The 27,500-nt window shown below is 40.0% G+C and overlaps 1 pseudogene; it reads right to left on the bottom strand.

Annotated features, from left to right (window-relative positions):
• Positions 1-2,505: 2,505 nt before the first annotated feature.
• The window catches only part of LOC138364048 (serine/threonine-protein phosphatase 6 regulatory ankyrin repeat subunit A-like), a 56,516-nt pseudogene continuing 31,521 nt past the window's right edge, over positions 2,506-27,500 (bottom strand).

The raw sequence follows: 27,500 nt of genomic DNA, 5'->3' as shown, positions 1-27,500 counted from the left end.
TTGGTGTACATCTGCCAGGAATTAAGAGTACTTGGAGCTGGATGTGCTCTAGGTTCTCTTCCCAGTGTACAATGGTGTGTGGAGAGAAAACAGCGCCTATAGCAAGCACTGAAATTGCGCCCGTCCAAACTTCTGACACCCATCTCTTGGGAAACTTTATCATAAAGTCAGCTAGAAAATATCAGTTAATTTATCTTTTGGATTTACAAATTGACACTACACGAGTTTAGTTTAGTTCATTTATTATGCACCCCAAGCCCATCCTGTGGGTGGAAGTGGAAAGGGTTACAGGACAAAATGGGCTCGAGGACTGAACCCTAAAGTTAGTTAAGCATGTAAGTTTTGATGAGCTTGTTACAAAATTCGATGCACATAGTCACATGAAAATTAAAACTGCACCTTCCTGGCTTTCACTGATGCCAAATTGATCTGTGATGTGAAGTCAGTTATTCTAGTTTCTTCTTTCTACGTTTGGTGCCTTCTTTTAATTACTTGCTTCTCTTTCTACATCTAGCAGAGCAAGAGCAGTCTACCTGGACTCATAAACGCTCTTGAATACGAAAGTATTAGTTTTAATTTGCTAAATGATCTCTCACAGCTGGCGATGGAAACTGCAATGGTTAGCATTATCTGAATAGCAATGTGAAGATTAGGGAAGACACTCTTATCTCGATACAGAACAATAAATTTGAGTTGATATGATCACGTTGAGATTAGTTACTATTACCAGACTTGATAGTAACGTTCAACAAACCAGAAGTGCTTTAATGCAGCTGCTGGCCATCAACAGCTGTATGAAGGGAAAATTAGTCTGTACATTTCGCCAAATTTTTCACACTTCTTTAGATCGTTAATGTTGGTGGCGGCACCGTAACAAATAAATAAAAATAAAATAAAATAAAATGTTTATTTAGGTAAAAATATATACATAGAAATTGAGTAACAATGTTGGATTCTAGATAGAGCTACTACTTACTATGCCTAAAGCCACTAATACACACAGCGTTATGGGCAAGATATGGAAACAAACTTAGACTGAAACTTAAAACTAATTGAGATCAAAGCATAAATTGAATTGGAAAAAGGGGGGGGGGAATTATAATAATTACATGATGGATGGAACACACAAATATTGCATTTAAAGGAAATAAATCCATGTTTGCTGATGATGCTAAGATAGTAGGGAAGATAAGAAACTTAGATGATAGTCATGCCCTTCAAAAAGACCTGGACAAAATAAGTTCATGGAGCGCCACTTGGCAAATGGAATTTAATGTGAATAAATGCCATGTTATGGAATGTAGAATAGGAGAACATAGACCCCACACAACCTATAAATTATGTGAGAAATCTTCATAGAATTCTGATAAAGAAAGAGATCTAGGGGGTGGTTCTAGATAGAAAACTATCACCTGAGGACCATATTAAGGACATTGTGCAAGTAGCCTATGCTACACTTTCTAACTTTAGAATTGCTTTTAAATACATGGATGACAAAATACTAAAGAAATTGTTCACGACCTTTATTAGACCAAAGCTGGAATGTACAGCTGTTATTTTGTGCCCATATCTTAAGAAGCATATCAACAAACTGGAAAAGGTGCAGACATGCCATTAAGTGGCTCCTAGAACTAAAGGACAAGAGCTACGAGGAGAGGTTAGGGGCATTAAATATGCCAAAACTAAAAGATAGAAGAAAAAGAGGCGATATAATAACTACATACAAAATAGTAACAGGAATCTATAAAATTGATAGGGAAGAATTCCTGAGGCCTGGAACTTCACGAACAAGAGGTCATAAATTTTAACTAACGAAACAAAGCTGCTGGAGAAATATAAGAAAATTCACTTTCGCAAACAGAGTGGTAGACGGTTGGAACAAGTTAGGTGAGAAGGTGGTGGAAGCCAAAACGGTCAGAAATTTCAAAGCATTATATGACAGTGCTGGAAGACAGGACACCACGAGTGTAGCTCTCATCCTGTAACTAGACTTTGGTAGTTACACTAATAACTGAAGATAAAAAAAGCCTGCTTATATTCAGTTGATTATGTACATGTACCTGAAGTTCCCATGTTTGTTTTTTTGTCCACAACCCACCCACTGTATTGTATGTTAAGGAAAACTTAGTGGGGCTCGTGCTGTATCTTGATTTTGCTTCATATTATCTAACTGGTTGTTTCATCTCTAGTATCTTGCTCATTTTGCTTACGGTAATTTTCATTTAACTGATTACAAAGAGCAAGCAATTGGTCAAGCTTTTCAGTTTGTGCCTGTAAATGCTCTTGTTGGAGATCAGGCCAATGCAATATTTGCACCTTCATTAGAATAATTAACTGAAAAATCTAAATAACTTTTCTGTCTTTGATACAATCCAGTGTTTGGTATTGTCTTGCTTGAATTTATAAGTACTGGTATTCATTAAAGTAACTTTATCAATATGTTGTGATAATTTGCTCAACTACCAATGATTCCTTAGGCTTCCTATTACTAACATTATACATCCCACAGCATGTTTTCTTTTAAACCATGGAAAAGCAAACGTCAAGATTTAGAAGATAATTTGCTAGTGCAGCTTTTTTAAACAATTCAACTTCCTTTTCATTTGATGATGGAGCTTTTACTAATGTAACAATGAAAGCCCAAATTGTGCAGATAAACACAAAGAAGAGTACATTGACAAGGACTGGATAAGAAAGTGGTTCCTGGATAAAGGTATCATTATATCAAGGTCGCCCAACATCCAGACTACAGTCCTTCATAAATGATTGTGGAATCGATTTAAAAGGCACTATTATCTTGTAAGAGCAAATGAAGAGATCAGGGCAAAGAGTAATATCACCATTCCAATGTACATCAAACCTTTGAGGTAACATTTTATGAAATCCCACGTACTGATTGTGAAAACTGAACACTGTGGCAATTTATTGATGATTTGAATGAGTTGAATCCATGCCATAAGAAGAGCCAGTATACCACACTGCCAATTTGGTACCTGGAAATTAAAAATATACATTTATACAAATAAATATGCTGTATAGTTATATTGTTTAAAGGTATTTTAGCTTGTAACATTTCTTCATTATAGTATAAATAAAAAGTGGAAATTTTGATAAATTAAATGTCTTTAAAAAAATGTAATGATTTAATTATAGAATTAGAATATTTCAGTTTATTGAAGATGATGCAAGTTGTAGATCTAAATGTTGTTGATTATTCACTTGAATATTCAGGATTCCTTCCTGATGCCAAGATCTCTCAGCCACAACTAATCCCAGGCTAAAACACTGGGCTGCCTGTCCCCTTCCCCCCAACACAATGAATTATTATTATAAAATCACCTCGCTCATAGCAGCATTACTTCATGTGGCTAACACAAGTTTCCTTTCTACCTTTTACAAATTATTTTGAAATTATATTTACCCTATACAATACAGTACATTACTGGTAATGTGATTCTGATCAATGGATTGTTCTATAGATAGAAGTATGGCTTAGAAATTAGGAATCGATTCTCACCAACTATGGCTAATTTTTGCGTAAAGTTGGACATACAGTATAGAAATTGGTACTTTATTTCCCTGTAATCTCCATATGTTTTTCTATAGCTTTGAAATATAAATTTTCTTTGGAATCATTATTTTTTTTTTTGTAGATTCCAGGAAGCAAACCCCTTTATCAGCCTTTACCCCCACACCCAAATTATGATGACTAAATTTGTTGACATGATTTTATTGTAATTTTTTTTCGGGTAGTGTGCCTTGGTGGCTCCTTGCTGCTAGCCACCTGGATAGCTTCACAAGTACCATGTCACACCAGGCTCTTGTGATTCATAGAAAATTTTTCATAGACCAGAGGACAAAACCTGGTCAATTCAAAGAGGCACAGGGTGCAGGGAATGCTAGATCTCCAAAAGTAAAAACTAGAAAAGTAGTGCATCAAAACAGACAACATCAAGACAAAATATTAGCAATCTTGACAACTAGAGTCATTACCTGTGCTAGTTACTCCCACCACCAGGTGCCAGCCCCAGGAGCTCAGGGTTTCCCTTGGGTAAACTGATCATTAAATCCAGTATTAATGTACCTGGTGAAGACCTGCCCAATACTGCTTATTGTGTCACTATCACTCTTGTGCTTCAGGTGTTTCTTTATCATAAACATTTGTTCTGTATTTCTGATTTAAAGTTATGTACATATACTGAAAGTAAGGAAGTAAAAGACGGGTTTCGATAGCTGGTACTCCAGTATACGGCTTAGAAGTTTGTGCCCCTTACACGATTATATTTGAGTCTCGCACGTTATTTTTCATGCCCCTTACTCATTTTACTTGCCGCCCTCCATGAAGGTAGTACTGTTCTTGCTTTCCCTATACATCCTAACTACTTTTTGTATCCTATTTTATATGTACAGTACTTTTGCCTAAATAAAAAATAGAATAGGTGTGTAACTACTATGGGTAACAACCTACCTACTGTGTTTTTTGTTGTCAGGGTTGATAATATTTTCCTTGTCGTTGCATGTTTTGGTGCAATCTACCATTCTGGTGGATATTTCTCTTGGTTTAGATGATCTAGCCTCCCTTGCCTGTTTTGAGTGCTTAACTATCAGTGACTACCAGGGAGTGAGATCTAACTCTTTATGTCCTGCCTCCAAGCCATTTATATGATTGGAGTAGGTTTTGGCCTCTGGTAGGTTATCTATGGCTCTGAAGGACCTGGTGTGACATGATACATGTAGAGCTATACAACCGACAAGCACCAAAGGGCCACCCAGGGGCCCACTACAGTAGAAAGACATTTTATTACATTTACCGCTGAACTTTTGTTCAATATAACTTTATAATACTGTATAGTGATTTTTGTCAACCCATTTCGCTGCAAAGAGTTGTAGGTGCTACAATTTGGCCGTGATAGAAGGCAGAAGTGGAATTAATGTATAAACATTTAATTCAGCAAATGCAAAAACAAAAAATAAAGAAATTAAAGAAAAATAAATTAGATATTTCTTACCATTTTGATGCCAAGCATGAAATCACAGTAGGAGGTTGGGATGAGCAACATGGCTGTTAACACTATGCACAGGAGTCGTACAAAAATGAAATTGCTATGAAGATAATGCCACTTCAGCTGTCAAAATAATAATAACAATAAAAAAATTATAAAAATAATACTGTAATAAATAAATACTAATAATAATGAATTTGGAAGGATTTGTACAAAATAAACCATCTTGCTTGTAAATAAATAAATAAATAGATACCATAACATAATATACTAAGCTCCTATTGGCTTAGCTCGAGACCCCCGTGTAAGGGCAAGAGCATCTAAGCCATACACTAGAGTACAAACTATCAAAACCCGGCCATTACTGCATAAAACATAAAGGTACACTAGGGTCTGGTCTTAATCCTTTTTGTCAATCATCTCACACTTGTACACACAGAAATCACAATAGCGTGATGTATCGAATGAACAAATCCACAAGGGCTGTGATGAGGGAAGGCAGCATCTGGGATCATCCCGGGCGTAAGTTCGAACCCTCATTATGGCCCTCGTGGATTTGTTCATCCCACACCTGTCTTTGAACAGGTACACACCCTCCTCACTCCTAGAGGCCAAACAAAATTAGGTATACAAACAAGGAAAATAATAACGTTTAGAATTACAATGGAGTTTTAATTTCAGGTCTGAAAGTTACTTTATAAAAACACTATTACAAGAGTATTTGTATCACAGATTATGTATTACTGTACTTGGATTACTGGTCCCACAAATACCCGGACTTAATCCATTACGATACTTTGAAATGTTCTCACAAAATTGAACGCTTTTTACTGCTAGTTGGACAGGGGCATGAGGCAATAGAAAATACGCCCAACCATTTCTGGCCCGCCCAAGATTCTCGATTATGAGCCGAGAACAAACCCAACTGTACAACCCAGACTTCTGTTCTACAAGTTCATACAGAATGGCACTGGCTAATCCAAATAATTTTCAGATCATAGAGCAATGATATTCTTAAGCTAATTATGTTTGGATTACCCTGTAGATCACATTAGAAGTCAGAGTATTTAAATATATCACTATACATATATTTAAATCTTTTGTTAATGTACTGCACTAAATTAGTTACAGATTGACTAAATATAAGTAATATTGAATATGTTAACTAACTGCAGTTTAAATTACCTTCATTGCACTGTTTATTTCCAAGAAGACTTGTAGGACCAGTGAAAAAAGCAGAAAGCTATGACTTATATGAGATGGAGTTGGATTCCACTCAGAAGCTTCATTTGTTGATCTTATAGTCAGAGATTCAGTTGTGTCCTCTGTTGTGTTTGCCGCCTTGACCTCTGACAAAACTGTGGGAGACTTCAGAACTGCATCACAGAACGTTTCTTCTGACATATTGTATTTGTCTGTTATATGCTTCCAGTTCCTAAAAAAAGAATGAATATCTGTATTGATACATCTTCACTATAAGAAAGAATCTGTTTGTATAAATTTGGAGGCCAGACACTTGAGGCACGTTTCACCCAACTTTGCAGGAGGGTATGGTCTGGGGTATAGGACGGGCATAGGCTAATCTAGGTATTCCATTTACCTGGGCCTAGGAGACTCGAAGGAGAATCGGTGTATGTCTACGTTAAATGCTTAATGAAATATTAAGATATATTACCCATGTAATTTTTATTGAGTCAAGTGTGATATATCTGATGTTAATCCCCTAGTTTTTAGTAATAATGATCTTATATCATATTATATCAAGGCGTTTATATTTTCTAAGAGACCCATACAGTTGGTTACCTAATTGATCTTTCATTATTAAGATAATTGTAATTTCTGCTTTGGTTTGCTATGACATTTGTTTTTGTATTTCAGATATGCATTAGTATAAGTCAAGTAAAACTTGATATAGTAGTCAAATCTCTCCTCCTATCCCAATCATTACACATTTGAAACTTGTGGAGAATCTACACTTTATCTGAAAAAAAGGATTGGCTCTTAGTTTTAGATAAACCAAAGATGAATCAGAACACCCTCTGTGATGAGACATCCCAGGATGGTGCAGTAATTCGTCTACTGTTTTTTGTTTTCCAACAAAGCTATGAACAGATTCATTAGTAAAAGAGGGTTCACAAATTATAAACAACATATCTTATGAATGGCATCCTAAATCCCCATTTTTGTATCTGGGTCTGCTATATGAACCAGCTTCATCATTTCCCATATTGCAAACAATGCTATCTTTACATTCACTTGCCAAATGGCGTGTGCTACAGAAACCTTCACATGGCCCAGAATGCTACTCCAATCAGCACACTTTTTTTGCATGTACAGTGCATTTTGTGAACTAATTCAGATATTTATTTATTAAAATATTATTAACAATAGCTGATAAGAAATGGAAAAGTATCTGTTTTTCAACAATACCAAGGAGAAGACTCCCAATACCCCAGAAACTATGTTGCAGATGAACAACTGCTCCGAGAAGGAAGAAAACTAAAAGATTTTGCATGTTCAGAGGCTGAGGTGCTGGAGAACTACTGAGGGGTCCCTGCCAGAAAAATATATTTTAACTCATCCTGCACAAAACTATTTGAAAGATAACAAAATAATATCAAGTAGCTAATTTACTAAATTAAATGTAAGAGAACTTAGGAGAGTAAAGAACCACAATTCTGTGACAGCTTAAGTATGAAGTAACCCCTTATCTCGTTTACATTTGTCCTCAACTTGTACGCATTATTTTCAGGTAAATTGATTAATTAAGACAGCCGGGTTGTAAAATAAGGCAAGGCCTGTCTCCATTCAGTCTTTCCAATTATTGTGTAATATATAGAAAATTTATACAGTGCAATATGTGGTGAAATTTACATAAGCTTTGACAGAAGCAATTTTGAATCAAGTGAAAGAAAATAATGCACTTTAGATAATAAAAATGATCACTTAAATTATATACAACACAAGGTTTCAGTAAATGTGACATAAGATAACTTACTTGACATTTATCATAAAGCTGACAAGGATGACAACTGAGATAGCCTTAAGTGCAAAAAGTACTGTAAACAGGAGCCTGGCATATGATCCCCACTTATACTGGATCCATGCCTCAGTTAGGGAATGTTGAAGAAGATCTAAGCATCTGTGCTGTACCATGATTCTCACAGGATGCTCTTGCTTCCATACCAGTGTATCTGATATCAACTCTTTAGCAGAGGCTAGCACTTTCCAAGTTTTAGGATCAAACGGACTTGTTTGGCTAGTGCCTAAATCATTTTTACCTGTAAAGACATAAAAATAAATATCAGTATTGTACTCCATTAACCTTCAGATAATAATAATCTACTATTACTCATTACACTGTAAGTAGTTCAATGGGTTCATGCTTGTTGAGCATGAACCCATTGCTCCTTGTTCGTGTTACATCTGACCTTTTGAAGAAAGTGTCTGGATTGACGTCGTCCAAATTGTTTAGTATTTTGAAGGTTTCTACGAGAGCCACCCTGTCATGCCTGGTCTGCAGTGTTGTTAGCCCAGTGACCCTCAACTGTTCCTGATACGAGAGATGACTAATCTCTAGTATGATTTTTGTTGCCTGGTGTTGCACCTTCTCCAGAGCAGCTGTCTTTCTGAAGATAAAGTCTCCATGCCTCGATGCCATAATCCAGGTGGGGGTGCACCAGAGACACATACAATTGAACAACTACTTTCTTTTCCTTGAAGGTAAAGGTATGCTTGATTATTCCCAAGGTTTGGTTTGCTTTTTTTTTACTGCCGCTCCCACTTGTTGTGCAACTTTTAGTGAATGATGGATTCTGATAAAAGGTCCTGTTCTTCATATATCTGCTGTAAGGTAGTATTGTCAATTTGGTAGTTGTGACGTGGATTGCTATGCCCCCACATTCAAGGTCTTGTATTTATCAACATTAAAGAGCATTTGTCAGTCATCTGACCATTTAAATAAATAAATAAAATAATTTATTTAGGTAAGGTACATACATACAATAAATTTTTACAAAGATTGGTTGACTTATAGGTAGAGCTAGTACATACAATGCCTAAAGCCACTATTACGCAAAGCGTTTCGGGCATGATAAACTTAAATGACAAGCTTAATACTAATTGACCATAATGAGTAGAATGAAAACAAGAAATGAAAACATAGATGAAAAAGCAGCACAAATACAATTAAGTCGACAAACAGCGCTCATTAAAGAAAAACAGACATTGGTTGACAATAGAAGGGTAAGGTAGGTTACAGGGAATTTATTAGGTATAGCTTCGTTTTTAACTTAAACTGGTTGAGAGAGGTACAGTCTTTAACATGGTTGGGAAGGTCATTCCACATTCTGGGCCCCTTGATTTGTAGAGCATTTCTAGTTTGATTAAGTCGTACTCTAGGAATATCAAAACTGTATTTATTTCTGGTGTGGTGCTCATGGGTTCTGTTACAACCTTCTATGAAGCTTTTGAGATCAGGATTGGCATTATAGTTTAGCGTTTTATATATGTATAATACACATGAGAGAATGTGCAGTGACTTAATGTCTAACATATTCAGAGATTTGAGTAGGGGTACCGAGTGATGTCTAGGGCCAGAGTTGGATATTGTCCTAATAGCTTTGTGTTGAGTAATTAGAGGACGTAAGTGATTTTGGGTAGTAGAGCCCCAAGCACAAATACCATAGTTGAGATATGGATAGATAAGGGAGTAATAGAGAGTCACCAGGGCAGGGCGTGGTACATAATATCTGATCTTAGAAAGAATGCCCACAGTTTTTGAAACTTTTTTTGATATATTTAGAATGTGTCCCTGGAAATTCAGCTTGTGGTCAATGAGAATGCAAAGGAATTTGCCATCTAATTTGTTACAAATTTGGGTATTGTTTATTTTGAGATTTATTTGACTAGAGGATTTATTGCCAAACAGAATATAGAAAGTTTTGTCAATGTTAAGGGTGAGTTTGTTGGCAGTTAGCCAAAGATGGACTTTATTTAGCTCAGTATTTACTGTGGCATTTAGAGCAAGGGGGTCAGGACTGGAGTAAATGAAGGTTGTGTCGTCAGCAAATAGAATTGGTTTGAGGTGTTGGGAGGCATTTGGAAGGTCATTAATGTAGATGAGAAAGAGGAGAGGGCCAAGTATGCTGCCCTGAGGAACACCAATGTTGATGGGTAGGGTGGGAGAATTTGTATTATTCACAGAAACATATTGGAGCCTGTCAGTAAGGTTGGATTTGAGGTATTGTAGGGAGTGTCCTCTGACTCCATAATGATGTAATTTAAGAAGAAGGTTTTGGTGGTTGACAGTATCAAAAGCTTTACGCAGGTCCACAAATAACCCAACAGGGAACTCCTTTTTATCAAGAGCTGTATGAATCGAGTTAAGCATACTAATAAGTGCATCGTTAGTGCTTTTTTGGGTCTGAAGCCATATTGGCAAGGGCTAAGTATATTGAGTTTGGCTAGATATGAGTAAAGCTGCTTAATTTGTGGAGTTCATGCAGATTTCTTTGTAAGGTCTCGATATCACTTTCACTTCCCACTTTACCATAGATCTTGGTGTCATCTGCAAATTTGATGATGTGGTTTGTAATATTCTCATCTAAGTTATTGATGTATATGACAAAAAGAGTTGGCCCCAAAATGGACCCCTGTGGGACCCCCACTTAGCACATTTTCTCAGTCAGATTCATTCCCATTTAGCATGACCCTTTGTTTTCTATGTTTTAACCATTGTTTTATCCATTCCAGTATTCTTCCATTTATTCCATGTGCCTGTAATTTCCTTGCCAGTCTCTCGTGTGGTACCGTGACAAGAGCTTTAGCAAAGTCCATGTAAGCTACATCTACCCGAAGTCCTTTGTCTGACTAGCCAGTTACCGTTTCCAGAAAAGTAAGCAGGTTAGTAAGGCAGGATCTGTTCAACAAACCCATGCTGCGTTGATTCACATGTATGCGTAAGTATCCACTTGGAAAATGAAACGAAAGTTCCGAATGTCTTCATGTTTCAACACATTTATCAAGGAAATACAGAAGGATGACATAATGGTTTAGGATTATATACCTAACTATATATGGTGTGTGTGTAATTACCTAAGTGTAGTTACAGAATGAGAGCTACGCTCATGGTGTCCCGTCTTCCTAGCACTCTTCGTCATATAACACTTTGGAATTACTACCGGTTTTGGCCTCCACCACCACCTCATCTAACTTGTTCCAACAGTCTACCATTCTGTTTGTGAAAGTGAATTTTCTTGTATTTCTTCAGCAGCTTTGTGTAGTTAGGTTTTAAACCAACTTTTAAACTCTGTATATATGTGTGTTTATGTATGTATGTACAGTAACTTAACTTAATTAACAGTCTCCGTGGTGCAGTGGTAAGACACTCGCCTGGCGTTACGCGAGCGCTATGTCATGGGTTCGTATCCTGGCCAAGGAGGATTTACTGGGCGCAATTCCTTAACTGTAGCCTCTGTTTAACACAACAGTAAAATGTGTACTTGGATGAAAAAACGATTCTTCGCGGCGGGGATCGTATTCCAGGGACCTGCCCGAAACGCTACGCGTACTAGTGGCTGTACAAGAATGTAACAACTCTTGTATATATCTAAAAAAAAAAAAAAAAAAAAAAAAAAAAAAAAAAAAAAAAAGTATATACATATATATGCTGCAAAGCTGAGTGCTGTACCACTGGGCCACCACACTACAAACCCCCTTCCACCCCTCTTTCTAATTTCTCTCTCCTCATTCCATTCCCATCTAATTCCCCTTTCCCCCTACCCCCAATAATTATGTCTGAGGTAGTTTTAAGTAATACATCCGCAGGCAAAGACAACTTACATAAGATATGGATAGACGAGTGAATAGCAAAGTACAGGGTATAGTGTTAGCTGGATCAAGAAAATTCTTCAGTGCTACATACAGTATTTTAATGCCTATTAATTGTAAACTGTATTTGTTTTATTACTGTATAGTGCAGACAAGTAAACAATGATTTATAAATAGTATTACCTTCAGTGATGCAATAATTATCCTCAAATATTCTGAAATCATAGTAGGTTGAACTGGTTGTGGTGTCAGATGCTGAAGTACAATTATCCATCACTTTCAAAGCAAGGAATGGGTAAAGTTTTATAAGATCTCTGAAGTTAGGACATGGAACTCCTTCATGCTTTTTGGTGCCACCAAATCCTGCTGCCCACCACTTACTCTCCACAATGGCTTCCACACCTGTCCTATAATTAAGATAACTTCTATCATACCTGTAATTCTTTAGTACAATATTATATCCCATAATATTATAAACTGAATTATGCATTGGATTTTTAAGTAATACAATATTTCAGTATTTTAAATTATTTTAATACTGTACTGTATTTTTGTAAAGATTTTGTAATTTTCTAAGCAATTAAAGGAAACAATTACATAAAAAAAACATTGAATGTAATTAAATGCCCTTTCTGAAGTAACCCAGGTGGCTCCCTGATGCTATTTTACTGAGATGGCTCCATACATCAGTCTCGGAGATTCTATTTAGCTTACCAGGGACCAGAGCCAGAATTTGGCTCCATTCCCTTCATGGAAGCACAGGTAGCAAGTGACAATCCACCACCACACTGGAAAAAGCATCCAAGAAGTTAGCGAAGCTTTACAGACAACTGGATGGTTCACAGAAAATAGAACCTCAAAACTGCCAAACAATTCTGCAATTGATTCACACAAGAACAACTCAAACTAGCTTGAAACCTCTTAGTACCAATAACCCCCACCAAGGATTCCGGCCCCAGCTGTCAACCGGCTCTCCTAGTCAGTTTGGGAGGTGGTGAACAACCTAACAATGAACCAATGAACCTGGAGGGAGGGGAAGGAAATCGTAGAGCCATTGGATATCCTCAAGAAAGAGACATTTCATTACATTCAACACGGGGTTTCTGGAATGGGCCCCCCAAATGGCTCCCTGAAGCTAACTAACCACAAAGAACAAAACAAGACTTGCCAGGAAGGAGGAGAGGTGGAAGGCACTAGAATGAAGGGAACCCAGGCCGGGAGACACAGCCTAAAGCAACACGTGACTGACTTGGACTAGGAACACTGAATGGCTGCCAGAACCATGTTAGAACACCAAAACCTGAGCCCAAATATTAGCTCAGGACATGTTGGACAAAAAGGACATGAAGGACAAAAATAAACCTTCAAAATACTAAACAATTTGGACAATGTCAATCCCGACATGTTCTTCAAAAGGTCAGATGTAACATGAACGAGCAGCAACGGGTTTAATCTCAACAAGTCACAAGGTAGGACAGAAAACAGGTGGTGCTTTTTCACCCATAAGGTTGTATACCTGTGGAACTGCCTTCCCGCCGAAGCCGTAAACGCCAAAACTGCTGGGTTTTAAAAATGGATAGAAAAGATCATCAGGGCAAATGGGGGACCTTTGACAAGCCGCCAGCTTCCTGTCCTCGTAAAGGCCACTAGTATTAGTGGCCCTTAGGTAAATTCAGGTAAATGCACCAATGCCTCGACCAGTTCAGTTGAAAGGCATCGAATGTGAGAGCCTTGTGATTGGAGCCACATAGGAAGGAAGAAGGTGGTTCCACCCAGATGTAAAGAGGTCCACCCCAGCGCAAATGAACATCTCATGAAGCCAATGGAATGATGTGTTGCTGACAGTCTACTCTGTGGAAATGGGATGGAAGTGAGATAGCCCATCTATAAGAATATTAGACACACCCTGCATATGAACTGCACAGAGAACCATACTCTGAGAAGCCAGCTCCACAGGGCAATGGATCAAAACGACTTGCCTCGGTTCAGACAATGAACCACCTTGTAGTAGTCGGAGTGAAGCAGAGTCTTCCGCAGGGCATGCCACACAACTGCAAACTCGTGCACAGTGCTATGCGCCTGAAGAAATGGGCATGACCACCATCTCTGGGCAGTCTGGTGAGCACTGATCATGAAGCCCCCAACCCAGACACAAGGCATCCATAAAGATAAGTGCAAAGGATGGCTAGCACTAAGCTGAAAAGCGGAGGGACCCTTTGTGAAGGTGGACTCAAAGAGCACTACAAGTAGTGTCACCTACATTAGTGACAGAACTGATCACTGGAAATGGCTGTGGGCTAGGGTTCCAGGCTTGGCTCACAACATCAAGTCGTTTGGCAGTTTCTATGTTTCATTATCTATGAATTTTACAACTGTCATTAAAGCTTTGCTGACTTTCTGGATGCTTTCCCAGTGAGAGGTGATGATAATAGCCCCTTACTCAATGTGCCTCTGTGAGGGGGTGGGGGGCCAGGTTTTGGCTCTGGTGCCCAATAGACAGTAGACAGTTGAAGTTACAAGAAAGTTAGACCAAACATGACTCCTGCAACTGATGTGACCTAGTAATGGGGAGCCATCTCAGGGAAACCACTGGACCTAATCCCATAAATTGCAATTTTTTTCATTTTCGGTCAAATATCTTACCAGGAATGTCCAAGTTGAATATTCAGTTAATTCAAATGGGGGTAGCCCCATATGATTTGGATTACTAAGCTTAGACAGTATAATATAAAATTATATTCATGCATTTACAAATTCTGTAAAAGAATGAGCCCTTAGAGTATCATTATATTATTCAACATTAAACTTCACTAACAGATATTACTAAGATATCTATATTTATTAGTCCAAAATTAATCAGGAACAGATAAGGAACTTACTTTTTTCTATCTTTGAGTGCTTTATGTGTGTAGGAGTGGAGATGCTCTTGCAGATCTTGTGGCATTTTGTCGATATTTGTATACGGCAATTTTTGTAGCAGAAGCTTAAAGACCTCATAATGGCCCTTAAGAAAAGCAATATCTAGAGCATATTTTTTACTCCTGTCTTGTTCTTTATAGAGTGACTTATCAGCATCAGTCAGTATTTCACAACACTCTGTATTTCCCTTAGCTGCAGCAGCGTGTAAGGCTGTAGAATTGCTATCATCTTTAGCACGTTTATTTGCACCATTCTTTATGAGTAGCCTGATTATGCTAGAGTGGCCATGATAAGCACCTATGTGCAAGGCTGTCTTACCATTTTTGTCTACAGCATTTACTTGAGCACCCTTCCAGAAAAGCATTTGGCATGCCTCCCTGGAACCTGCACGGGCTGCCATATGTAAGGGAGTCTCATTATCTTTGTTGGTGACATTTACATCAAACACACGCATTGCTAGAAGCTTTTCTAGAAATATTGGTTTAGAATTCTCTGCAGCAAGATGGAGAAGACATAACTTGTGTTGGGATTTAACTGAAGGTGATGCACCAGCATTCAAAAGTAAAACTGCACAGTTTTCACTGTGTTTCTTTACTGCAATGAAAAGAGCTGTAAAGCCATCATTATCTTTTTCATTTAATATGTCCTTTACTCTGTCAATAGTTAGCAAGTATTCCATGCATTCATCTGCCTTTTTTGCAACAGCCAAATGAAGAACACTGCGTTTAGCATTATTCTTGATACTAACTACAGCTCCATTCTCTATCAGTTCCTTTACACAATTTACTTTATTTTTTATGACAGCTTCCATTACTGGTGTGTTCCCAACATTGTTTTGTATGTCTGGAGGAGCACCTGTTTCAAGGAGTAAGTCAACAAACTTTTCAAATCCTAACTTTGCTGTTATGTGAAGTGCTGTATTGCCTACACCATCTTTGTAGTCGAGATTCATGTTGGCTTTAGCATCAACCATTTCTTTATAGCATCGATAATGACCTTTCCTTGCTGCCAACATAACAGGTGGAATATCTTGCCTGTCTTGAGTTCTACCAACAGAGTAAAAAGAAGCAAGCACCTTGCAACACTCATGATAACCACATTCAGCAGCATAGTGAAGTGGAAGGTATTTTTGGTTGTCTTTAATATTGGGATTAGCTCCTTTTTGTATCAGTAAATTCAAAGTGTCAAGTTCCCCTTTTTGAGCAGCGAAATGTAAAGGCGTCATTTGGTTCATATTTTTTATGTCTACTTTAGCTTGATGTTCCAACAAGACGGCACAAAAGTCAGTAAGACCCTCTCTTGCTGCAATATGGAGAGGGGTTTCTCTTTTCTTGTTCATAGCATTTACATCTGCTCCATGCTGTAGTAGGAGAGAAGGTATATTCTGAGCTCTGGTTTCTCTTTTGGAGTATTTCTCAGCCAAAATATGAAGCAGTGTTGACCCATCTTTTTCATTTATGTATTTAACATCTTCACCATCTTCTATTAATTTCTGACACAGCTGATAAACTTTTAGATTAACTGCTCTGACAAGTGCATTAGTTTCATTATTCCTCTTTCTGAAAGATAACATAAATTTAATGCTTTATCATTACTGTAATATTACAATTAATTTTCAAAATACAATAAATGTTTTCTCAGTTGAGATGAACATAAAAATCTAAAAAATAAATCAAACGAGATATGTTTTCATGTAAGTTTTAATTAAGTAATGTCACTCAAAGAAAGTAAATTAAAAGAATGAAAAAAGTCAATACAATATGGGCTGAAATTGATACCCAGAGTTACTGTAAATACTCTATACAGTTGAACACAACACAAGGTGATGACAATGACAGAGAAACAGACAGAAGTTTAGAGTAGACTTATTTGTAAATGAAATTTTGCTTGTAGGGGATTTATCAAAGCTAAACAGCATTTGAAAAGGTCCTTACAGGCAAAGTATTATCTATAAATCAAGTCTATCAAATCCAGAACTACTACTGTACTACTATTTTGGAACAGTTACGAAAGAATAACAATTAAAGCAAATTATCGTACAATATATACCTACCCATCAGTGTCGTCCATGGGAACCATGGGAACAGCTACATATGGTCCCTGGGAGAGCTGTGGCATTGGTCCCATCCTGAGCTGGTGTTGCTGCTTTCTACACAGTAAACACTCCTGAAAGATCCTCAAATTAGAGCCACCATCCTGTTTACATAGTCTGTATTACAAATTTAAAATACTTTAGTCTTCTTTGACCTTTATGGATGATTAATGATAAATTTAGCCTTAAAATTTCAAATTTCAAATGATATACAGTACTGTATATGTATTTTACTAATTTTCCTACTTTGCCAATATACATGTCACCTCTATACAGTAATTCTCAACATCATGTTTTTTTTTAATTTGTCTTAAAAACAAAGTTTCTGAATCAGCTATATCTTGCTATGAAAAGTAAATGACTTCAAATTATCTGTTGTTTATCTTTTATAATGTATCCATTACTGTTGACAGTTTTGTAACAATTACTACAGTATTTTCTGAACTGTATTTTGTATTTATTGAGCATCATGTTATAATTGGCCTTACCATTTTTTATTATACATTATATAGTTATAATGATTTCATCTTATGCAAGGACTTATTTATTAATAACTTTAAAGTTACAAGAAATAAATTCTGAAATATATATAGTTACTTATTGAAATATAGTAACTAAAGTAACTTGTATAGTAACTACTTAAATATAGTTAAACATTATAAATTCTTAATTATATATAGTTACATATTCAAATACTGTATAGTAACTATTAAATAGTACCTAAAATAATTTACATAAAGTAACTTATATAGTAACTATTTAAATATAGTTACAAGTAATAAATTCTTTAGTGTTACTTTTACAATTTAAAGATGAACTTTGATGATTTGCATCTTACTTAGTACTTAGTAAACGTACAGCTTTCCCATAACTCATATTTGTGCAGAGTGAATTTAAACCTTATAAACCTTAAACATTGGCTTGTATAATTAAGTGTTTGATAAGTTAGGGTATTTTAACTAAGCTATGCAACTACGTCTACTGCCCCAAGTGATTGATTGATAAAGATTAAGCCACCCAAAAGGTGGCACGGGCATGAATAGCCCGTAAGTGGTGGCCCTTTTGAGCCATTATCAGTATCAATAGACGATACTGGAGATCTGTGGAGGTGCGACTGCACCCTGCGTGACGGGAGATGTCTCCCGTTTGCCCCAAGTGGAACATATCACTTTATGTATGTCCTTTTGCAGGTGAGGTGTTCATGCTTGCATAGTGTTGTTGATATGATAATTGGAATGTACATTGTTATACCCTACATGCAAGTAAGTAATTATCAAAAGAGGGCACCAAACCGACCCTACATGCACGGTTTTGCTTTTTTTAATACTGTATTCAAAAGCATTTGGCAGTCTTCTGACATTTGAGTCTATATAGATCTCTTTGTAATGTATTCTTTGTTCTTTGTGACATTTCCTGTCACCTCTCCAAAGGCCTAATATTCTTCGTCGTGCTTAATTATGGTATTACACAGTTGGTAAAAATCATATAGCTTTATTAGTCACATCATAGTGACGAATTATGATGCCTCGCCACCAAAATTATTGTGTTACAACAAAATTTGTTAAAATTTATTAGCCATCCACCTTGCACATTATCACCTGGATAAGATATGAATTATCTTTGGAAGTAAGTACACACTGCTGCAAATACACACATGATGTTTGTTTACATCAACAACTGAAGACCTAGGAATATGGACTATTTTGGGCACAGATATTTCATCAAATTACTTCAGCATGTTAGGGCCGCATGAACATCAATTGTGCTGGTGAAGAGGTACACACTGTCAGTAGGCTCCCATTACTACCTAGAAGTCTCCTAAGTGCTTTGTCTCATGACCATGTGCAGTTATGTGATTTATTCCATAATTGGACCAGTACCCTTGTAATTTGACGCAAACAAAACTGTAATTAGGTCACCACAAAAGTAAATAGCTTTGCTTAAGGAACATTAAGGACCAATTCCTGAACCTTTTAGCCTATGTGACTAAATCTTTCCGCCAGCTCAAACAGGATGAATATACAAGAGTTTATAAAAAAAACAAATTAATCTAATTGGTCAAGTACATAATTGGTACATAGTTTTTTATTTGTTAATCATGCACCGGACATGAAGCACCCAACAACAACAGTGACCATGAAAGGAGTCACGTTAAACGTTTTATGACCAGAGGATGTGCTGATGAGTACTTCTTCACAGCCAGTGGTACTTCAACCACAAGTTTGTACCTTCTTCACAACCAGAGGTTGAGTACAGGGGTAGGATGGGTGGCGGAAAACTAAGTTAGGATGGGGCGAGAGGTTGATCAAGATATAGTGGCCTGCCCAGTCATATTGTATTGTTGCTCCTGTAATGAGGCTTTCGTGTTGTGAAAGTAGGACATCCCAACGGCGCGAGAGGTTCCCATCGTCCCATTGTTCGCGTGAAGATGTGCATTTAATTATGTAACTAGCTCAACAAGATTGTAACTTGCTTAGCTAAATGAATTGTGGGGCTCAGTCCCTGAGCCCATTATGTGCCTCTGTAACACTTTCCACTACCGCCCACAGGATGGGTATGGGGTGCATAATAAATGAACTAAAATAAAACGTTGGTAGGCCCAGCAAGGTGTTAATGATGATGGCAGGTCCCGTTGTTGCAATGCTAGGGCCAATGCTGAGCTAATATTGTTACTTTTGCTTTAAGAACCGGTTTCGGTGGCCTTTTCCTACATGAAGCCCTGGAGCACTGAAGCTTATATCAGTGCTTGCTTACAATTTCTTTGCATTTAAATAATTAGTGTTTTTATAGATGTAAATCAGTGTGCGTGGGTGGACCCCTGGGGTTATCAGGGTAAAGGGCACTCAAACGCAGTCTTGGGGAAGTCAGTCTGGCAGCGGATGTCAACTGGTGCCTATATAGCCAGACTTGGGACGCTGCCAGCCTGAGGTCGGTGACGCTGCTGTTGTAGACCTTGCTACAATGGAGCCTGAAGGGGTGATATGAGAGGTTCGCAACTTCGCTTAGTGGTAGTCTGGCCGAAGTTGTGTAGAAAAGAATTAGGCGAGATGCTGGAGCAGTAGCAATGTCCATTCCACATGCTTCCTGTACGTTATTGATGATCTATCAATCATATAAATATATAAATAAACAAACTAGACCCTTTATAGTACCATTCCCGTTTATATGAACTGTATTTATTGCGTGTGTAGCCCTGTGTCTTGTTCATTAAATTAATATTCGTTACTTTGGCGTTTTCCCCAATGCATAATTCCCCTTAATATTTAACACATACATAGTTCTGTATCCACATCTGAGATATTTGTTTCGTATTTTTTTTTTCATTACGATTATATGACACTGGGAAGGGGTCAGGATATGGATTTGGGGTGGGACGGGGGGAAAGGAATGGTGCTCAACCACTTGGACGGTCGGGGATTGAACACCGACCTGCATGAAGCGAGACCGTCGCTCTACCGTCCAGCCCAAGTGGTTGGGTTTTTGTTTTTCAAAAACAAAAAATATTTGTTTCGTAATAACTGCACGTAGTAAATCCAAAAAAAATATTAAACAAACACAATCTAAATTTCAAAAACATTCTTCCTAGCAATCTACACAAGATGTATACATATATACATACATATACAACTAATGTATATTGTTAGGAAGAATGTTTTTGAAATTTAAAATTTGAGTTCGTTTAAATATTTTAAGCGATTTGTTTAAGATTTGTGAACACAAATATTATATATATACAGTATCCACTCAATTTAACGGCCTATATGGGGCTGTACCCTGGTCATTATTTCCGGAGTACTGGTATTTCCGAAGTTAAGATGTCAGTAATTTTTCAAGTAACATTCAGGTAGGATATACTTTATACTGTATAACAAGTGGACCACACAACAAGTGAACCATATATACCAAACACCTCCTTCCCTCCCCTCCCTCATTATCTTCCATCCCCTCCCTCATTATCTTCCATCCCCTCCCTCATTATCTTCCATCCCCTCCCTCAATGTCTTCCATCCCCTCCCTCATTATCTTCCATCCCCTCCCTCAATGTCTTCCATCCCCTCCCTCATTATCTTCCATCCCCTCCCTCATTATCTTCCATCCCCTCCCTCAATGTCTTCCCTCCCCTCCCTCATTATCTTCCATCCCCTCCCTCAATGTCTTCCATCCCCTCCCTCATTATCTTCCATCCCCTCCCTCATTATCTTCCATCCCCTCCCTCATTATCTTCCATCCCCTCCCTCAGTGTCTTCCATCGCCTCCCTCATTATCTTCCATCCCCTCCCTCATTATCTTCCATCCCCTCCCTCAGTGTCTTCCATCCCCTCCCTCATTATCTTCCATCCCCTCCCTCATTATCTTCCATCCCCTCCCTCAGTGTCTTCCATCCCCTCCCTCATTATCTTCCATCCCCTCCCTCATTATCTTCCATCCCCTCCCTCATTATCTTCCACCCCCTCCCTCAATGTCTTCCATCCCCTCCCTCATTATCTTCCCCCTCCCTCAATGTCTTCCATCCCCTCCCTCATTATCTTCCATCCCCTCCCTCATTATCTTCCATCCCCTCCCTCATTATCTTCCATCCCCTCCCTCAGTGTCTTCCATCCCCTCCCTCATTATCTTCCATCCCCTCCCTCAATGTCTTCCATCCCCTCCCTCAATGTCTTCCATCCCCTCCCTCATTATCTTCCATCCCCTCCCTCAGTGTCTTCCATCCCCTCCCTCATTATCTTCCATCCCCTCCCTCATTATCTTCCATCCCCTCCCTCAATGTCTTCCATCCCCTCCCTCATTATCTTCCATCCCCTCCCTCAATGTCTTCCATTCCCTCCCTCATTATCTTCCATCCCCTCCCTCATTATTTTCCATCCCCTCCCTCAATGTCTTCCATCCCCTCCCTCATTATCTTCCATCCCCTCCCTCAATGTCTTCCATCCCCTCCCTCATTATCTTCCATCCCCTCCCTCATTATCTTCCATCCCTTCCCTCATTATCTTCCATCCCCTCCCTCATTATCTTCCATCCCCTCCCTCATTATCTTCCATCCCTTCCCTCATTATCTTCCATCCCCTCCCTCATTATCTTCCATCCCCTCCCTCATTATCTTCCATCCCCTCCCTCATTATCTTCCACCCCCTCCCTCATTATCTTCCACCCCTTCCCTCATTATCTTCCACCCCCTCCCTCATTATCTTCCATCCCCTCCCTCATCATCTTCCATCCCCTCCCTCATTATCTTCCATCCCCTCCCTCAATGTCTTCCATCCCCTCCCTCATCATCTTCCATCCCCTCCCTCATTATCTTCCATCCCCTCCCTCAATGTCTTCCATCCCCTCCCTCATTATCTTCCATCCCCTCCCTCAATGTCTTCCATCCCCTCCCTCATTATCTTCCATCCCCTCCCTCAATGTCTTCCATCCCCTCCCTCATTATCTTCCATCCCCTCCCTTAGTGTCTTCCATCCCCTCCCTCATTATCTTCCATCCCCTCCCTCATTATCTTCCATCCCTCCCTCAATGTCTTCCATCCCCTCCCTCATTATCTTCCATCCCCTCCCTCAATGCCTTCCATCCAATCCCTCATTATCTTCCATCCCCTCCCTCAATGCCTTCCATCCCCTCCCTCATTATCTTCCATCCCCTCCCTCATTATCTTCCACCCCTCCCTCATTATCTTCCATCCCCTCCCTCATTATCTTCCATCCCCTCCCGCATTATCTTCCACCCCCTCTTTCATTATCTTCCACCCCTTCCCTCATTATCTTCCACCCCTCCCTCATTATCTTCCACCCTTCCCTCATTATCTTCCACCCCCTCCCTCATTATCTTCCATCCCTTCCCTCATTATCTTCCATCCCCTCCCTCATTATCTTCCATCCCCTCCCTCATTATCTTCCATCCCTTCCCTCATTATCTTCCATCCCCTCCCTCATTATCTTCCATCCCCTCCCTCATTATCTTCCATCCCCTCCCTCATTATCTTCCACCCCTCCCTCATTATCTTCCACCCTTCCCTCATTATCTTCCACCCCCTCCCTCATTATCTTCCATCCCCTCCCTCATTATCTTCCATCCCCTCCCTCATTATCTTCCATCCCTTCCCTCATTATCTTCCATCCCTTCCCTCAATGCCTTTCATCCCCTCCCTCATTATCTTCCATCCCCTCCCTCATTATCTTCCATCCCCTCCCTCAATGTCTTCCATCCCCTCCCTCATTATCTTCCATCCCCTCCCTCAATGCCTTCCATCCCCTCCCTCATTATCTTCCATCCCCTCCCTCATTATCTTCCATCCCCTCCCTCATTATCTTCCATCCCCTCCCTCATTATCTTCCATCCCCTCCCTCAATGCCTTCCATCCAATCCCTCATTATCTTCCATCCCCTCCCTCTATGTCTTCCATCCCCTCCCTCATTATCTTCCATCCCCTCCCTCATTATCTTCCATCCCCTCCCTCATTATCTTCCATCCCCTCCCTCAATGTCTTCCATCCCCTCCCTCATTATCTTCCATCCCCTCCCTCATTATCTTCCATCCCCTCCCTCATTATCTTCCATCCCCTCCCTCATTATCTTCCATCCCCTCCCTCATTATCTTCCACCCCCTCCCTCATTATCTTCCACCCCCTCCCTCATTATCTTCCACCCCCTCCCTCATTATCTTCCATCCCTTCCCTCATTATCTTCCATCCCCTCCCTCATTATCTTCCACCCCCTCCCTCATTATCTTCCATCCCTTCCCTCATTATCTTCCATCCCCTCCCTCACTGCGTTCCTCATAACATGAGAACAGCAGGTGATGGAGGAAGGAGCTACTAATGGGGTCGAGGCCTGGCTACCCAGACATCTGTCAGCGCCTGCTCGCAGATGCCAGCTGTGCATAATTCATAAATAAAACTATATTTGTTTAATTAACAAATAGGAAACTATAACACATGTTATTGATTAATAATGTATAGTTATATACGAAAATTAACATTTTGGCATAAATATTTTACAACTAAGATTAAAAATTTAATACAGTATGGGGTGAGAGGTTTGGCACCATCGCCTTGGTCAGCAATTCGAATTGCTGACCAGGCGGAGGGCAGATCTGCCCTCCGCCTTCCTTACCACCACTCCTCTCCCTGCCTCCCTCAACACCACCCCTCTCCCTGCCTCCTTCAACACCACCACTCTCCCTGCCTCCCTCAACACCACCACTCTCCCTGCCTCCCTCAACACCACCCCTCTCCCTGCCTCCTTCAACACCACCACTCTCCCTGCCTCCCTCAACACCACCCCTCTCCCTGCCTCCCTCAACACCACCACTCTCCCTGCCTCCCTCAACACCACCCCTCTCCCTGCCTCCTTCAACACCACCACTCTCCCTGCCTCCCTCAACACCACCCCTCACCCTGCCTCCCTCAACACCACCCCTCTCCCTGCCTCCTTCAACACCACCACTCTCCCTGCCTCCCTCAACACCACCCCTCTCCCTGCCTCCTTCAACACCACCACTCTCCCTGCCTCCCTCAACACCACCACTCTCCCTACCTCCCTCAACACCACCCCTATCCCTGCCTCCCTCAACACCACCCCTCTCCCTGCCTCCTTCAACACCACCACTCTCCCTGCCTCCCTCAACACCACCACTCTCCCTGCCTCCCTCAACACCACCACTCTCCCTGCCTCCCTCAACACCACTCCTCTCCCTGCCTCCCTCAACACCACCCCTCTCCCTACCTCCCTCAACACCACCCCTCTCCCTGCCTCCTTCAACACCACCACTCTCCCTGCCTCCCTCAACACCACCACTCTCCCTGCCTCCCTCCACACACCCTCTCCCTGCCTCCCTCAACACCACCCCTCTCCCTGCCCCCCTCAACACCACTCCTCTCCCTGCCTCCCTCAAAACCACTCCTCTCCCTCCCTCACTACCACCACCAATACTCTCCCTACCACCCTCACCACCACACCCAACACTCTCCCCCTCAATGCCTCCCTCCATCAATCACTGCCTCCCATTCCTCCCGCAAGGCCTTGGAGGTCGGTGGCCTGTTGCCACGTGAGGGGTTGCCGATGCCAAAACAAACTCAATACCGACCTTCGGTAATATCGACCGCCAGACTGGTATATGAGGGTCCAGATACCGATCTCCCAAACCAGTCGTTATTACCGGCAGATCGGTATAAAAGAGGCCGTTAAATTGAGTGGATACTGTATATATATATATATATATATATATATATATATATATATATATATATATATATATATATATATATATATATATATATATATATGAAGACGAGGACAGGAAGCCGGCGGCTTGTCGAAGGTCCCGTCATTTGCCTTGATGATCTTTTCAAGGTATATTTTGAAACGACACAGTTTTGGCAGTTACGGCTTCGGCGGGTAGACGGTTCCATGGGTTAATAACCCTGTGGGTGAAAAAGCATCTCCTGTTCTCAGTCCTACACATTGTGGCTTGTTTTCTTGTGTTACAAATGACCGTCTGCAGAAAATATCTGATCAACATCCTCCAAGTCATAAAAATATTTGTGTGTACGTCTGATACCATACTACTTGTGTAAAGGAGGAATTGTATATGTTTATCTCTCAGAATGTCCGGCAATTTGTTGATTGTTTGTGGTGTGTGTCAATATATATGTATGAACACGTACTGAACGGGGTGAGAATAGCTTGAGCTACCTCATCCCTTTGTGTGTATTTATCTCAATGAACTTATTTCAATTTCAATTTCAACATTTTTTTTTTTTTTTTTTTTTAGATATATACAAGAGTTGTTACATTCTTGTACAGCCACTAGTACGCATAGCGTTTCGGGCAGGTCCCTGGAATACGATCCCCTGCCGCGAAGAATCGTTTTTTCATCCAAGTACACATTTTACTGTTGCGTTAAACAGAGGCTACAGTTAAGGAATTGCGCCCAGTAAATCCTCCCCGGCCAGGATACGAACCCATGACATCCTTTAACTTGTTCAGTATCGTTTCAATGTTTCAATGAGATCTTCCCTGTCATGCCTGGTTACAGTGCTGCTGAGTTATATATACCGAAGGACATGTTGTATACTAAATGAGAGAATGTCTGTGCAGGACGCTTGGAGTTAGCCTTACTAGGGTAAATGCTTTAAGTAGTATGTCATGAAACGCAGCCCCTCCGCCCCCCCTGAAGTCTGAAATGGAAACGAAATAAATTCAGGCATGTACTCAGTTGTACTTGCAGGGATAAGCTTCGGTCCTTTGGTCCCGCCTCTCAACTGTCAGTCTACAGGTGTTATTGAGCTATAATTGAGATATATATTATAGCTATATAATTTAGTTAATATAATAACTCAATTGAGTTACTGAGCAACTGTATATGGAGTCAGCTTCCACCCACATCACTTCCTAGTGTATTTCATTTATATACTACTCAAACACTGAAAAAGTTCATTCTAGTGTCTTTGTGGCTCATTTGGGCTCTCAGCATCCACCTGTGTCCGTGTAAGTACACACAGGGGGCTTGACGGCTGAGTGAACAGCGCTCGATATTCATAGTCCTAGGGTCCGGGGATCGATCCCCGGCAGAAGCGGAAAGAAATGGGTAGAGTTTCTTTCACCTTGATGCTCCTGTTCACCTAGCAGTAAATAGGTATCTGGGAGTAAGACAGCTGCTATGGGCTGCTTCCTGGGTGTGTGTGTGGAAAAAAAAGTTGACTGACAGTTGAGAGGCGGGCCCAAAGAGCCAGAGCTCAACCCCCACAAGCACAACTAGATGAGTACACGTGGAAGCCTCATGGGCAGGACAGACATGGTAGGCGTGTTCTATCACCTCATGCACCTGTTCATTAAACGCCAGAAATTAGGGATGACAGAAGAGCAGTCACTGACACTCAAAGGCCAGAAGGCACGAGTATAAAGAACTTGTTTAGTACCGAGATATGTACGAACAGCACAAATCATCCACAGGTGGAAACTGAGTAACCAAATGAGCCACAGAGACGTTAGAAAGAATTTTTTCATTGCCAGCGTAGTTAACAGATGGAATGCACTAGGCAGTGATGTGGTGGAGGCTGACTCCATACACAGTTTCAAATGTAGATATGATAGAGCCCAGTAGGCTCAGGAATCTGTACACCAGTTGATTGACAGTTGAGAGACGGAACCAAAGTCAGAGCTCAACCCCCGCAAGCACAATTAGGTGAGTACTAGACAGTGTCGCATTGTAATTTCCAGAATTAGGCTGAGATATCAATAACTATGGCAGGTGGCTACTGGTGATGAATCTCCCAATGGTGAACATTCTAATTGTAAACTAAATCAAATCAAATGTTTATTTAGGTAAGGTACATACATACAAGAGATTTTACAAAGAGTGATGGAATTATAGATAGAGCTAGTACATACAATGCCTAAAGCCACTATTACGCAAAGCGTTTCGGGCATGAAAAACTTAAATGACTAAAGCTTAATACTAATTGAGCATAATGAGTAGAATGAAAACGTGGAATGAAAACATAGCTGAAAAAGCAGCACAAATACAATTCTGTCGACAAACAGCGCTCTTTAAAAAAAACAGACATTGGTTGACAATAGAGGCAACTATTGACAACTATCTGAACAAGAGCTGGGACACACTAACAACACTATATCTGTAATGGCCTGTTATCAATGATT

The sequence above is a fragment of the Procambarus clarkii genome, chromosome 12 (assembly GCF_040958095.1).
Source record: "Procambarus clarkii isolate CNS0578487 chromosome 12, FALCON_Pclarkii_2.0, whole genome shotgun sequence".
Classification (NCBI taxonomy): Eukaryota; Metazoa; Arthropoda; class Malacostraca; order Decapoda; family Cambaridae; genus Procambarus; species Procambarus clarkii.
The sequence above is the reverse complement of the archived record's forward strand: the minus strand, read 5'-3'. Positions and strand labels throughout refer to the sequence as shown.